We start from the raw sequence: 15,284 nt of genomic DNA, 5'->3' as shown, positions 1-15,284 counted from the left end.
TAGTTGTTAAAGCCTTTAATGAGTTAGGAACCATGATGTGAGATTTGTGTATCCGCGTTTATGCACAATTTAGTGATGATGTAAATCAGGGCGAAACAAAATGCTGGATAAAAGCCGAACCGTAAACCAATTCAGATTTTTGGTTGGCCACACAGACATCTCTTTTTTGGACGAACTACTTGCTAAGAACCATTGCGTGCTTAATCGATCCTAGTTTGTCAAAACTTAAAACAAATCAGGGATAGGGCACAAACGCCGCATCCCATCCAATTGGTTGCATACTGTAGGAAATGCATTTCGTGGTCAACATGGGTTGTAGCATACAGAGAGGTCTGGAGACATAAGTAGCAAAGTGTGGCTCACGCCCATCAGCTGCTCACATAACTCAGCGTGTGTCTTGTCGTAAGAGAGTGGACCCGGCGAACTAAAGAACTTGATGAACACGGCAACGACCGAGAAAAGCTCATCGATAAAACGCGCTGTGTTGTTTAAGTCAAAGCTAAGTCAGGGAACAAATGATAACGGTTGTGCATTTCTAGCTTTTACGACAATCAGGAGACATTAATGACAGTATTGATTCAAGAGTGCTTCGAGGCATGCGTACTAAAACAAGCAGTAATTTAAAAGTGTGATATCACAGGTCAACGTGTTTGACGGCACAAAACACATTGCAGACCCTTATTATACCAAACCTGATGCATGTCGACAAATATCGACCTTTTCTTTAAAACGAGGTTCTTGTTCAACGACGCTGTCAAGCAGGCATTGGTTATGTTGACAAAACTGCGGGTGCAAGAGCCGAAATGTTAGCGACCCATCTGAGTTGTCAGGGAACATAGAGTGAAAACATGGTGACCTGCTCAGAACGTCATGCTGGACAAGGCATGACGGTCTCTTGAGAGGACTGAGAGCAAGGTGTCTCTCCATGTCTGTTTACATCGGCCAGAGGACACGCGCGCCCACAGCCTCCTTCTGGCAGACGGACTACGGAATGTCATTATCGTGAATGTTAACACGTCGAGAAGTGATTACACGCAATCACCCAGTTGAAGCGACTGCGGACGTGTATCAACTTGCGATGCCCGCATGGTCACGGACCTTGGAAACCGCGATAGAGTGGCCAGACGCTGACTCAGCTTCAATCGCTCCGGGAGGAAGGGTTGCTTGCGGAGCGTGACTACAAACCATGCACAAATTAGTGCACGCCAGCAGCGCCCCCGAGCTGCTCCGCCAACGCATCACCAGCCGCTCTGAAGCATCGTCCCGTTCCGCAAGGACAACCGTAAACGATCTAGCCCCCGCAGGTTTCGGGTTTGGTCAGCGCTCATCTCTACGTCGCGGATCGCCAACGTAGGACGGCCTGTCCGCGGATGTGACGTGTTCACCGAGCTCAGTCGTTTTCAAGACCAGACTGGGTGCAAGTCAATAACACCCACGTCTTGCCGACGGCGTGTTTTGGCTGGTGTCTGTTTTTAGGGTCTGGTGCGCTTGCACGTGTCGTACACTTTTGCCCTTCTGACAAACGTCGAACTCTCAAAACCAGTCCATGGATGCTTCCAAAAATCAAACAGCGCACCTTGCTGAATGGTTCGCACCCTGCAGCAGGGAACAAAGACGACACACAGCCTAACGTGACGCCGTGGTGACCAACAGCCGCAGCGTTTGCACGGTAGCGTACGAAGAAATCTCATCAAGGTTTGATTCGGTCTTGCAGAACTCGCAAGTCTCTCAGAATTGGTTGACGCGGCTACCGCGCGATTGCGCGATGCTTTGTGCACGTTGCTTGGCTGTGCAATATAAGCACTGTGTAACTTATGATCCACGATAGGATGACGAAATTCACGGAACTCCTCTGCTTGTAGCTCTGCGTGGTGGATACTTTCAGAGCGCATGCTCACCTAATGCCATGGTCTGAAAGGTCTGAGACTGAATCCACGAAAATGTGGCTTGAGCAAGGTGTGCCCTACCTACCTGCAATGTGGTTGTGGCATGCGGAGACAGAATTTTGGAGAGCCCAAATCCGCTTTGAAAAGGCGTTTGCAGGGGTGCTGACAAGGTCGATGAACAGTAACCCAAGAACCTGAATGTGCATGTCGGACGTGGCCTCTTCGTAGAATGTGAATGTGTACGAATACGAATATACACAACCACAAGTGGCATACGTGATGTTCATATAAGCCAGACTATTCTCCGAGCAGCACTGGACGCTGCCCCACCGGCGCGCCCCACCGACGTCCGGCCGGCAACAGAGCCTGAACCATTACGCCGGCCGCACGAGCTCCTCAGTCGGGCCGCCCGCTCCGGTCCGACAAACGGGCGCCATCCGTCTCGCTCGCCTCCCTCGCATGTCTCAAGAACGTACAGAGCTTCCCGAAAACGCTATCAAACAAATGGTCCGCAGCGTACCGAGAAGCTGGCTGACCCGTGCCGAGACCGGAATCCAAGAGCGCCTTAATCAAGCAGCCCTGCGGCGGGGCGACCGCCGTCTCGCGAGTCAGCGCGCCGTAACGTCACGGCTGGGTGGGGACGCCGCGTCAGTCACGGTCCATATTGGCTGCCTTATGAGGCGGCGCAGTGTTCGATGCCGGCTTGAACGCGTCACGATCCGTTCGCCGGGGTCGTCGGGTCACGACAGGCTCTCCGATGGCACGTGCAGTGGGCGGGGTGACAGGCTCTCCGATGGCACGTGCCGTGGGCGGGGTGACAGGCTCTCCGATGGCACGTGCCGTGGGCGGGGCGACAGGCTCTCCGATGGCACGTGCCGTGGGCGGGCCGCGCAGCGAACTGTTTGTGAGGCTTGGTAGCCGGCGCACATGACTAAAATTCGGGTCGTCACATCGATATTAGGGTATATGTGGAACAGAAAGAGTGCTTGGATCCGTAATAACACAAAGTATGACGACCTTTTCGGTGATTGATCCCTAAACCCCACACCACGAGAATGATGCTTTTCTCTCAACGCTAATCTAATTCCGGGAAAGGTACCATCTCACAATTGCAAAATCTGCACTTCGCCGCTAAAAAAAATATCTTGTTCTTCTGACAAAGGGGGTCTGTCTCCGGGCTGTGGTCTGCGCTCCCTCCCATCGATTGGGTTAGCCCGATGTCTCGCGCTAGTCAGTAGAAGTTCACGGTTCCGTGTCCGAGCAGCGCCCCGCGTGCCGACGCTGTGCCCCTCCCCCTTCCCCCCCCCCCCCCCCCACATGCGCCGCTCACGCGTCCGCCGCGGCCGGATTGGCGGCCGACGCCGAGCTCCGCACCCAGGCGTGCTTCCCCCCTCCCCCCCCCCCCCCCCCAGCAGAGCTATTCTGGGAGGCGGCCTGTACGGGGAACCGGCGCTCTTCCACATTCCGGCTGAGTGGTTGGCGTGACAGGCCGGCCAGCGCAACGGGCCGTGACAGCTCGTCCAACGGAGCGGAGCGCCCCGGCGCCGCACGCGCCCCGGGACGCAGGCCGCTCCAGGCTCAGCACCGAGGCATCGCGGGTTCGAACCTTGGCGCATCCAGGATTTAACCGCACACCTGCTGTCAGACAATGCCCGCGTCGGGAGGAGTAGTTGCTTTCGACACAGTTGTGGGGCGCGGTTTGAAACAACGCAATTGTTGGTGTCCACAGGTGAGCGGGCGATAGCGATTCGACATGTGTAGGTCTAGGAGCCTGCCATTACCGCGAGACTTCCAAACTTTTAAAGTTTCCGTGCTTCAAAGCAGTTGCGGCACCATAAGCATACAAGGAGGATTAAAATCACCTGCGTTGCCTGGAATCCTACTTGCGTGATCTGCAATGCATCATAAGCATGGTTCGGTGAGGAACCAGACTAGCCTTCATAAAATCATAAACATGGTTCGAAGAGGCACCAGCCTAGCCTGCATAAAATGACAGATTCTTGTCCAGATACCATATCGGCTTAAGATCTTGGAGCTTATTCTAACGCCTGCGACCTTCAGACGAGTTTGCTGATAAGCTTGAAAGGAGTGCATGCCAAAAGCTTGCAGCACTAACTACTGGCTGAGTCCAGGTCTTAGAATGAGGCCAAAGCCGTAGGCAAGCGTAAGAAACCGCTCGCCGACGAAGGAATTTTGGCTTGTGTTAAAAGGCACCCTGCGATATGTTCCTCGTTACGCAATAATATGTGGTGCTCAAAAGTATGCAATAGCCCTACGTCATTGTGTTTGTGTACCTGAGTAAGCTCATTCATGGTCATTCAGAACTACGTCGAAAAACCCTCGTCACTAACGACGCCATGCATAGCACCTAAGCTCATTCACAGCTCACAGCATCGTTCACAGCTCATTAGGTACAGTCGGAACGTGCAACGAGCATCAAACACATTTCAACTTATACTGAGCATATATCTAGCTCTATTTCTCAGGCGTCGATGCACTGGCGGTGCTAAGTTCATGTTCCTATTTAGTATAATTCAACAGCAGAGATCCCAATCAGCACGGTTTGCTCTTTAAAAATGGCGTTACTTTTGCAAGAAGCGTTAAAGAGTTTCACTCAAAACCTTTGCAGATCTCATCGCGTAAGACTCACATTGGATGGTCATCGCACATCACCGTCCTTTGCCAAGTCAATTAGCGGTATACTTATTCGATTAACTACTGAAAAATCAGCTACAAAATATTCAAACATGTTGGCCTCCAAATGTTATCCTAAGTACTAAGCTATGGCGTGTTTGTACACTCAACTGGGATGCGAAATGCACCAATCTTGCCCTTTTCGCTATCTAATGGTTCGCCTAATAGTGGCCCTTAGCAATGACTTTTCAAACCGCATGCCATAAACTTTACTAGGCCCCGTTCCTTTAACGTACGACTCCTGCATCCGCACGCATTCGTCCACCGTGCTTGGTGGGAATGTTCGGGAACAGCTCAGTGGTGCACTAGTCAAGCTTGACACACAGCCCCGACAATGGGGATCGGCGTAAAGGTTGTTGAGCCCTGCTTGAGGCAATGCAGTGATGAAAGAGTTATGCTGAAATACAAATAAATATACACAGCACGGCGCGTTAAATGACTTGCACCTATTACAATGTTTACCTCTATCAAAGGGTCAAGATTTATGACAATATTGTTGTTTTTGGCTCATCAGTCGATACCCGTTGGACGACTAGGTAATCCAGCTGGAATGTGTCCCTGTTGAACCTGCCACAGACTCAGGACGAAATGTTAGGCCGCAGGACCTTACGGCCCAACCAATGGGCGCCAGTCACTCACTTACAGGTTAAGGCAGGACGATCAGCGACAGGCGTGGCTGAAGTCCAACACCACTCTTTCTACCGGGCACACGTTGTCTTGAAACAAAGGGTGACGTTATTTTGATCTCAAGTAGTCCCAGACGTGAAGCGTGACGATGAATTAACGACAAAATTGTCAGCAAAACGTGCGGGTCAGAACCGAAATTCAAGGAAGAAGCCGTTGACAGCCCTTGCAAAGAAATGCATTCTGTAAGTCGCCGAGCTCGCGGCTAGTGTGACTGGCATTTGCTGTAGGTACATTGCGGTTGCCTCCTGAGAGCCGTGCGGTGTAGTTTTGCTTCGTTTTTTATTTCATACCGGGCCATTCAGGCCAAACCAATGACCTCTGCGGAATGCGGCCTCTCAATGCGAGACCGTGTGCTTGCCCTCCCAGTTCAGGAAAACGCTAGCAGGGCAAATGAGTGAAAGTCAGGAAAGCAGCTTTAGTCGTCAAATGGCTCTACATGCCAAGAAAGCGGACACTCGGTCTATAGCGCTTCAGTTATTTGGCTTTAGAGGAAAGAAAGGATCCTGATCGGCACTTAAACTTGAACCGATTGGCACACCAGAAAGCTAAACGACGATTATGACGCAGGCAACCACCGCAGCACCCACCCATACTTGTTATGTCCCCATCGACGACCGGATGCTCGATGCGTGCCGTTGTTAATGGTGTTGAGGAACATGACTTGAGACGCCTTTTTCTTTACAGAGCTATGCACTTATTGTCACATCAGTTATCTCGCGTTATTCGAAGGATGAGAAAAAGCCATCAAATTCCCTGAAGCCCTCGAACTGCAGCACGACGTGTTCACACTCGCAGTCGGAACGAAAACCAACCAGCATGGGACAGGCATCCATCTGCGGCGAACCCCGGCAGCGAAGGCACGCACCGCCGCCGCGTACGTGCGTCGGCGCGACCGAGCGACGCGGCACGTACGCCGCCATAACAGACGTGTCGTGGACATAGCGGACGTGCCCTAGGCAAAGCAAGGGATCCACCACGCTCCCCTACACGGCGTAAAACACCGCGTGCGCGGCGGTCACGCCGGGCACGTCCGGCTCCCGGTGTTTCCAGAGCACTGTCCCGGCCCTGCGTCAGGCTCTGTATCAGCGCCGGGCTCTGCGTCAGCGCCAGGCTCTGCGTCAGCGCCGGGCTCTGCGTCAGCGCCAGGCTCTGCGTCAGCACCGGGCTCTGCGTCAGCGCCGGGCTCTGCGTCAGCACCGGGCTCTGCGTCAGCGCCGGGCTCTGCGTCAGCGCCGGGCTCTGCGTCAGCGCCGGGGTCTGCGTCAGCTCCAAGGCATCGGTGCCGGCCGGCGAGGCGTAGCGGAATTCGACGCGGTCATGCGGCGGGCCTGCCGATGCCGGGGGTAGCTTGGCAGTGCGCTCATCTATGATTTGCTAATTTCTGAACAAGATCAAGACTTGTGATGGAATGTGGTGCTTTGAATTTTGGGATCTCAGCTTCCTACTCTGTCATTTTGCTCTCCCATGCATGGGTAGGCTGAAAGCTCCGGTTACTTCGGCCACGTTCGAAACTTTGACGAAGGCGTTTCCGGTCTCCGCGGCACCTTTCGCTGCGGCGATTTTGACGCATTGCTGCTCGGCGCGCGGCTCGCACAGTCCGGCCGGCTCGGCGTGAGCGGTGACCGATCGGTTCGGCCCGCCAAGGGGTGACTCGGCTGGCCCGGTGCCCGCCGCCGCCGGCCAGGGCGGGGCCGCTGACGGCGGCCGGGCGGCACTGAAGCCTCGCCGCCGGCCGAACGCACCACCGGCGGCAGATGGCACTGGTAGACGGCGCAGACGAGTGCTGGAGCGGGAACGCCGGGCGTTGGAGTGGGAACGCCGGGTGTTGGAATGGTAACATCGTGTGTTTGATTGGAAAAGCCAGGTGTTTGAGTGAGAATACCACGTTTGGAATGGGAACGCCGAGTGTTGGAGTGGGAACGCTTATTGTTGGAATGGGAACGCCGAGTGTTGGAGTGGGAACGCTGATTGTTGGAATGGGAACGCTGTGTGTTGGAGTGGGAACGCCGATTGTTGGAATGGGAACGTTGCGTGTTGGAGTGAGAATGCCGATGTTGCGCTTGGGCGGTCGCTGGTCACTGGTGTTGCGCAAAAGGGTTGCGGCGACGCGGGCCACGTCCCTTCAAAACGAAAACGAGCGGACCTCTGAAAACACTTGATAATGCTGCCCCGGGCCAGAGCTGAACTAAACCATAATCAGACCAGACGTGCGGTTCACGTGTACAATCAAAGCGAAGGGTCCATGGAACATGTGTTCATTAAGTAGGCCGAGGTCAAGGTCTTGATTCGGACGCGGTTAACATAAAGAGGATGGCATCAGAGTTATGTGGTGAGCCGGAAGCCAGGCCAGCAGCGGCGCCATTGTCCTGCGCGGCGCGGCACGCCCTCAACCCTGAATGAGGGCGTCGCCCGCCGCATGCTGCGCGCCACAGAAAGCGTGCCGTGCCCCGCGCGGCGGGTGCGACAGCGGCCGCCTCCCACGGCTCCACCAACGCGCTCCGGCGAGGGGAGGGCTCGGTGTGTGACCTTCGACAGGCACGCAACCAGCGATCGGTGATGCGACCTCGATCTGCGGGCAGGAGGCCGCCCGGGACCGGCGCGGAGACGGTCCGCCCGGGGGCCGGACCACTCCGGGTTCTCCTCACCCGGGGCGGCCACCTCGGTTAGATCGATACACTCACCCGCCGTGTGGTGTCAATATCAGCGGGAGAATGGGCGGCGGAAAACAGCGATGGAAAATTTCCGTTTCGCTGCCGTCGTCACACCTCAATTAATCCGCTCCCTTGCACTTGTCACCGCTACAGTGCGGTCGACTGTGTGAAAACTCACTGTCGGGCTTGTCACATAACACGGGTTTATAAAGCCTAGCGCGAAGATATTCGATTTCGTGATCAGGAAAGGAAACTGTCGCTTCTTAGAATGAAACAATATAATTCTTGACCAGCCGAACACATCGGACGTCGCCGTCGAGGATTTTCCTCGTCAGCCCCATTCCGATGCTGCAGAACGCGATACAACGCCGTCATCAACACGAACAGGTGCGCAATTTCCCTCCGCCCCAGCCGCCACCCCGCCCAGTCAGCAGCGTGGTGACGGCGCGCCGCCGCGGAGGCCGCGGTCCGTCACCGTTACCTGTCCTAGCCGCGTCCTCCTCTGTCCGCGAGCCAAACTCACCGCGCACGCACCGACACCGTCCGGACGGCCAGCCCACTGGCCCCGGCCGAAACAGAGCCGGCCGCCGACGGCGCCCGTCCCTGACGTCACATGTGCCGACGGCCGTGACGTCACTCACCGTCGCCGTGAGAACGGCAAACACGGCGGGCGACGCCGAGGCTTTTGAGGCCCCACTGCTGCGGTCCGAGTCCGTGATAGGAGCATGTCTGTGTGTCTTATACCTGGTAATGCGAAATGGTGCCTCAACCATAATAAGGAAACTAAATGAAATTCCACGCAGGTGCCAAAGCAGGACGAGCGCACTAGTCTTAATCATCGTCATGACCGTATTTGGAATGGAAACACGTTCGCTGCACATGCTGCTATTTCAGTGCGCGTCGTTTTTCACTGATGAATCAGTGCAAACCTACAGGACGAAAAAGGAAATTGTGATGCGGGTTAGGACATAAGGAAAGAGGGTTGTTAACCTAGCGTAATAGGCAGGGTGTAGGAGAAGGAGACAGCAGCATGGATAGCGTTCCGTCACTAATGGCGTTGCTCCCTGCGGAGGACGTCCAGATGAAGGAAATGGAATTATGCTAAAAGCACGGTAAGATTCAACTAAAATAGCAGACCATAACGGTTTATCGTACTATAAAATAAGGCCGCACGACAGACCATGAACGAAAAGAAGGTGGTGAAAATTCGCCGCCGCAGCCGCTGGCCCAGCCACTGCGGCTGTGGCTGCGGGCGGTCAGCAGCCATCCGCTCAGCCAGCGTGGCAGCGGGCCCATCATGCAAAAAACCGACTGCACCATCCACTCCCGAAGCTTGTCGCCGGTAATCACCACCTGTTCGGAGATCTGCCGGGCGAGCAGCGGATGCAAGGCACGAGTGATGTGGTAGTGTAAGGAGTCGGGTACGGCAGAAGGGCGAAGCGGATTGAAACACCTTCATTTACTGCGCCTTTCACTTGCTGCACTTGAAACACCTTGCTAGCAGGTATCAAACGGCAACTGAGCCACCGTAGAAGCGGCCGGCACTGCTTGAATGCTGTCATGAAGTAGCTCCAACACGATGTTCACGCTACAGCAGAAGGGCGGACAACGCCCCCGTGGCCTCGAAAGGCACACAGTCGACGACGAACGTCAGTCAGCGGCCGATGAAGGCCGCGACGTTAAGGTGGGCGCGGAGCGGAGCGGGCTGGAGAAAGACGTCACCGCCACCACTCGACTGTCCAGTCAGGGAAGTGGGCTGAGGCAGGACGTCACCGCCACCACTCGACTGTCCAGTCAGGGAAGTGGGCTGGGGCAGGACGTCACCGCCACCACTCGACTGTCCAGTCAGGGAAGTGGGCTGAGGCAGGACGTCACCGCCACCACTCGACTGTCCAGTCAGGGAAGTGGGCTGGGGCAGGACGTCACCGCCACCACTCGACTGTCCAGCCAGGGAAGTGGGCTGGGGCAGGACGTCACCGCCACCACTCGACTGTCCAGTCAGGGAAGTGGGCTGGGGCAGGACGTCACCGCCACCACCCGGCTGTCCAGCCAGGGAAGTGGGCTGGGACAGGACGTCACCGCCATCACTCGACCCTCCAGCCTCGGCAGGAGGGTGTCGCGGTTCGTCACCGAGGGCAGGCGGCAGCTGGCGCCACACGAACTCCTCTGGTCATGGCCCGTTGATTTGATTTGATTTGACTTTTATTTTCGATTATGGACATTAAGCAGTACATAATATGATGAGTGGATTGGCGCATAAGCGGAACGCTTAAATCTGAGCGCCTCTCCTAACAATAACAAGGTATGGTCATCACCGCCAGGGAACCCACGACCCACCGCCCACCTGCCCGATCAGTAAAACGACATGGGCCAGGCGCCCGCCGCCGCTCCGGTCTACACATATAGCCGTCCCGGGTCGGCGGCGGACGCCCGGCCCGGCAACGCCACCCAGTGGCCCGTCTGCTGCCCGCGCCCGCTGGAACTTTTTAGGCGAGTCGTTTAGTCTGAAAATTGACGTTTGGAAAATTTTTGCTACCTGCTCCCCATTGCGATCCTGTAAACCATTACCTCTGAGTTTTAAAGCGAAAACCTCAAAGTGTTTTTTAGGGTCTTCATATGGATAGCCACGCAAGTAAGAGGGACTTTGCGTGGTTGGAATTTGAATTTCGAACAGGTGGGGATTCAGGCCTGACGTTCCCAATCTCAGCCTAGTATTTAGGGTGTTACCATGCCTGGATCCAAGGCAGTGATACACCGGAGGCGCGGCCACACCGCAGCGCTGGCATATTTCCCATTTGAAGGAGCGAGAAGATTGGAGAGATGACACCTCAAGCGGGAGCTGGTTCCATCTTCTCGTAGTTGGTGGAATATAGGACTTTTGGTATGTTGAGGTTCTGTTCGGTGGAAATGTGTCATTGCATTGCGTAGTGGGCGTCCTGTTGCAAGTGCTCGTGTGCCAGGTAGAAGTGCAATGATGTTTGTTGGCAGTAGATGTTGGTTGTGTATGAGGGTGTGGAACAGCGTCAGTTTGTATATGTTTCTTCGTGATTTGAGAGTGTTCCATCCCAAATCGTCCAACAGCGCGCGAGTGTGTGTTCTGAAGAGTGCACCGGTGATTGGTCTTGCTGTTCTGTTCTCCAATCTGTCAAGTCTAAGGGAGTCGCTGGTTGTCAAAAGTACATCGTATGGTACGTCGCAATAATCAAACAAAGAAAGAATGTAAGTCGTATATATGTAATTGAGGATATGCCGAGGCAGAAGTCGTGATAGTGAGCAGAGAGGTTCAAGGGCTCCACTGATTTTGGAGATGTTGTCATTAACGTGCTGATGAAAGTGCAAATCAGCAGATATCGTCAGGCCAAGGTGTTTGTGGCTCGTAACGGAAGAAATTCGTTGGCCATCAAATGCCAGCTGCGGTGGGTTATATGTGTTTCTGTTGGTGAATGTTTTTTAATTGTTTTTGTGGTGTTGAACGTCATGAGCCAGTCTTAGCCGAACTCTTGAATGATATGTAAGTCATGTTGGAGTGCCGCTTACACGGTAACTGGGTCGTGTGAGTGAGCTGTGTATAGCGTAGAATCGTCGGCAAAGTGATGCCGTGCCTCGTGATGCCACGAGCCGCTGCGGCCTGCGGAGAACCCTCGGAATAAGCCAGAGGACCCGCTTCGCAGCCATATCCTAACATCACTACAGCGCCAGCCGCTTCTCGGCCGGCTCCTGGCGTCATTACGTGGTCAAAGCGCCCCAGGGCGGCATGAATCGCGCGGCGCCACACGACGGCGTGCGGAGACGACGCACGCGGCCCCGTCAGTCTGGAGGTCCTGGAAGTCAGATGGGAGCAAGCGCCATTCCCAGGTCTTGACATTGCGAGACAAAAAACATCACTCTCGGAAAGAATGACCGCAGAGTACGAGGAAGAATCAACTGTGTCGGGTCCGGAAAAAAACGTTGCAGCGGACGAGATAGTAGACAGACAACTGTCGTCCTAACGTGCGCTGATATAGCGGCGCCTGTCTGCCGCTTCCGACCGAGCCCGCAGTGAGCTGACCGCGAGTGAGGAGGACACGCGTTGCTGACGTGACCGTTGTCGTTATTGGCAATCATCACTGATGTGACCTGCTCTTGACCAGCGCGTCGCCGAGCCAGTGCGGTGATGTGGAATTTGTCGACCGTCGTGACGTTGGCAGGCGCCATCGACTGAATGACGTGCTCCATCTCTCGTGGGCCGAGGTGCGGCCGTGCCGGACAGACAGCGACTGGCGGAGGCTCAGTCGGCGTCCGCGGGGAGGGCGGACACATCGGCCGGCAATGGTGGCCGCCGCAGCGGTGACCGGTCAGGCCCAGTCAGAAGGGCGCCAGTGCCAGCCGCGGAGTCGGCGGGCCGGTGCCGTCGGCGGCGCCGGAACCGAGAGCCACGCGGCCGCGACAGGTCCTCTTCGTCGGTGGTGGCTGGCCGGCGTCATCGAGGGCACGGCCGCACAGCTCCGTGGCGCTGGCCGCGAACCCGCTGGGCGATTGGGGCACTCGTTGGTGCCGTGACCTTCCAATGTGCGACGTTTGGCCCGTACGCACACCGTGACGGTGCAAGCAGCAGGCATTCAAACAAATGCCGCGTTCCAGTAGCTCACTGGTCGTAAAATGCAAAACCTGCTATCGCTGCGATGGTTTGGCACGGAGGTAAATCGCTCGAGTGACGTCGTAAGAAACGTCGAGGCCTTCGCTGACTTCCGTGTGTTTCGGATGAGGCGCGCTTGCAGGCTGAACGGACCGCGGACTGCTGGCACGGCGGGCGCCGAGGGAGCCTTGACCTCTTTTATTCCCATGCTGACAGCTGGCTCAATGGCCACCATAGCTGCGGATGTCTCTAGAAACAGCGCTGACACAGGCATAGTGTTGGCTCTTTCGGTCCACCGGCCCCAGTGTTTCGGCCCACCGGCCACCGGCCCCCTGTTCCTAACTGATCCTCAAGGACAGCGGGCTGTCACACGACGAGCGGTGAACGATGCGAAGCGCCGCCCGAAGACCCTCCGCCCCGACATGACATGCGTCGCCGTCAGAGCAGTACTCGGTTCGATGCCGCTCTGGGTTTACAGGTAGCCAGGGGGCACGCAACGCGGAATGTTACTTCTCTCGATGTACTCCAACGTGCACCACATCGCGACGTGCCCTTCCGCTACCAGAGCTCACTATTGGGGTCATCGTGACTTGGTGCGATTTGTGCAGGGGGAGGGCGTCTTGCAACGCCAGAGATCTCAGGCCTCCCGGTTAAGGTCAGCGGAGTCGGGATATTTGAGCCGAGCCAAGCTCAGACACAAAACCTGATGCAATCGTGTGGCGAGGAGGGTGTTTGGAAAATGCAGCTCGCGAGATGTGTTTGCCAGCGAAAGTAGGTTACAGTGGCATTCCTGGCATCACAAGCTAACACCATAAACACGTGATCCAGAAATCGTGTTGTGGATACCTGTCAATCGTTTACGGAATAAAACCATCGGTACTGGGGAGTCCTTCCCCAGAATCCAAAATAAATCGTGGCAGAGGAATTTCCAATAAGGATGTTTTGGGGACTGTCACCATATTAAGCATGTCAGCAAACATCATAAGTCACCCCGGGCCACAATATGTTGTTCCACAATACCCGGAACGCTAGAGACAATCCTAGATTCCAAATTTATTTTATTTTATTTCATTATTATTTTTAGGTTCCAAATAATTCCAATTTCAAAGTTATATGGGTTATGAGAAACCTTTTCCCTACTCAGGGTATGTCGAGCCTGCCATAAATGGGAGAGCATCCGGAGCAGTCCGCCCAGAGCAGCTGGAAAACCCGAACTTTTTGGTGATAGCTGCTAAAACTAAATACAACTCAAACATGTAGGTGGTCGCTATGAAGAGGCTTTTGGGTCTGACCGCTTGATGACAGGGCGAAATGTGGCAAAAGTCATATATATTGGACATATATATATATATATATATATATATATATATATATATGTATATATATATATCGACATATATTGGATGCAATATGGTGTCATTTTTCATACTTATGTAAACTTTATTTAATGATAATAATCCGCACTATCACGTTCATTATGCCAGAATAAGAGAAGAGACAAGGTTAAGAGAAGGAATATAACAAGTAATGGTATTAAGCATATCCCTCAAAAACCCCAGGTTTAACGTACCATAATATACGTACCCTTCGCAAGATTCCCAAACCTACTTCGGACCTTGGAGGAACATGTTTACAGGGCCGGACCTGGAATTTTAGATCACCGATTTATTTCTGAGAGCTTCGCACATGCTAGGCAACTCACGTAAACGCCGTTGCACGAACCTCGCAAGCCTGAAAATCGCCTTGAAGGTCAAAGCCACACAAGTCGATTGTCTATCGCGATGCGCCCGTTCGCAAGTCCGTTTTGGGCACAACTTGACAAAAAAAATAAAAAAGCCAAGAAATCAATGGACAAAAAAATCAAAAGTGACAAAGTCAAAATGGATAGAAGTCAAAAAGATATAAGCCAAAGAGATACAAGTAAAATGGCAATAAGTCAAAAGGACAAAAGTCTGTCCAGCATTCAGTGTTACTTTTGGTATCACCGAACTACCCAGCATTGGCATCACTTTCGGTATCATCGAACTACCCAGCATTGGTATCACTCACGAGTGGAAGGAAGATCTCTGGCGGGGGACGTTCCCTTGTCCGACGCGTATCTTGCGAGGCGTGCTTTGCGCGAATGACAGATCTGAAGACAACTCCACGTGCTCCGGGCAAGACGGGTAGCACGGTACAACTCTGCGCAAACTAGTTTACGAACCTGGTGCAGCGGCCTGCCGCTTCCGGGGGCCCGGGCGACCAATCAGAAGCGCGGCTGAAGGCCAGGCCTGTCCTGCAGATCATATTAGCGCTAGTGGGGCCCGGTGTTTGTCTAGAGCAGTGCAAACATCACCCGGCTAGTGTGTCAAACATACGTCTCTTACCGAGCTCAGCTAATGTCAATAACATGCATGGACCATGAACACGTCTCCATTGGCTTTATCCTTAGCCATTCAGCCCTCGTGACATGCCTCCCGTGGCCTCTTCCGCGCGCACACACATACACCCATGCCATTGATCACAATGTGAACCAAAGGATGTTGGCCACTGCCCGGCGCATTGATGTGGGATGACGGCTTGGTGTTCTTCGCCAGATTCAACGTCATCTTGCCGTGAGCCTAAATTGATTCCAGTGTAATTCCCCAGTGTTGTTTTGCGAAAAGGTTTGTGTGATAAGACAGTCTGAAACCTTGCACAAATATTTTGCTTGTTGAACATCTCTGAGTTTATAAGATTGAAATTAATTATGCTGACTTATATGCTGAATTT

General features: G+C 54.2%; 1 protein-coding gene across 4 annotated transcripts in view; it reads right to left on the bottom strand.

Moving 5' to 3' along the window:
- The window catches only part of LOC119098438 (uncharacterized), a 55,621-nt gene extending 40,896 nt beyond the window's left edge, over nt 1-14,725 (bottom strand). Inside the window, exon 1 of one of the 4 annotated variants that reach the window (XM_037221353.1) lies at nt 14,583-14,725. The gene's annotated coding sequence lies outside the window, so the exon portion shown is untranslated. Of the gene's footprint in view, nt 1-8,399; nt 8,478-14,582 lie in introns of those variants that run through there. The other 3 variants (XM_037221352.1, XM_037221356.1, XM_037221357.1) reach the window with 3 other exon arrangements.
- Between the last annotated feature and the right edge of the window lie 559 nt (nt 14,726-15,284).

Source organism: Pollicipes pollicipes, unplaced genomic scaffold (genome assembly GCF_011947565.3).
Source record: "Pollicipes pollicipes isolate AB1234 unplaced genomic scaffold, Ppol_2.1 Scaffold_4740;HRSCAF=5597_pilon_pilon_pilon, whole genome shotgun sequence".
In the NCBI taxonomy this organism is placed as follows: domain Eukaryota; kingdom Metazoa; phylum Arthropoda; class Thecostraca; order Pollicipedomorpha; family Pollicipedidae; genus Pollicipes; species Pollicipes pollicipes.
Note: the sequence above shows the minus strand (reverse complement) of the source record. Positions and strands in the feature narration are given on the sequence as shown.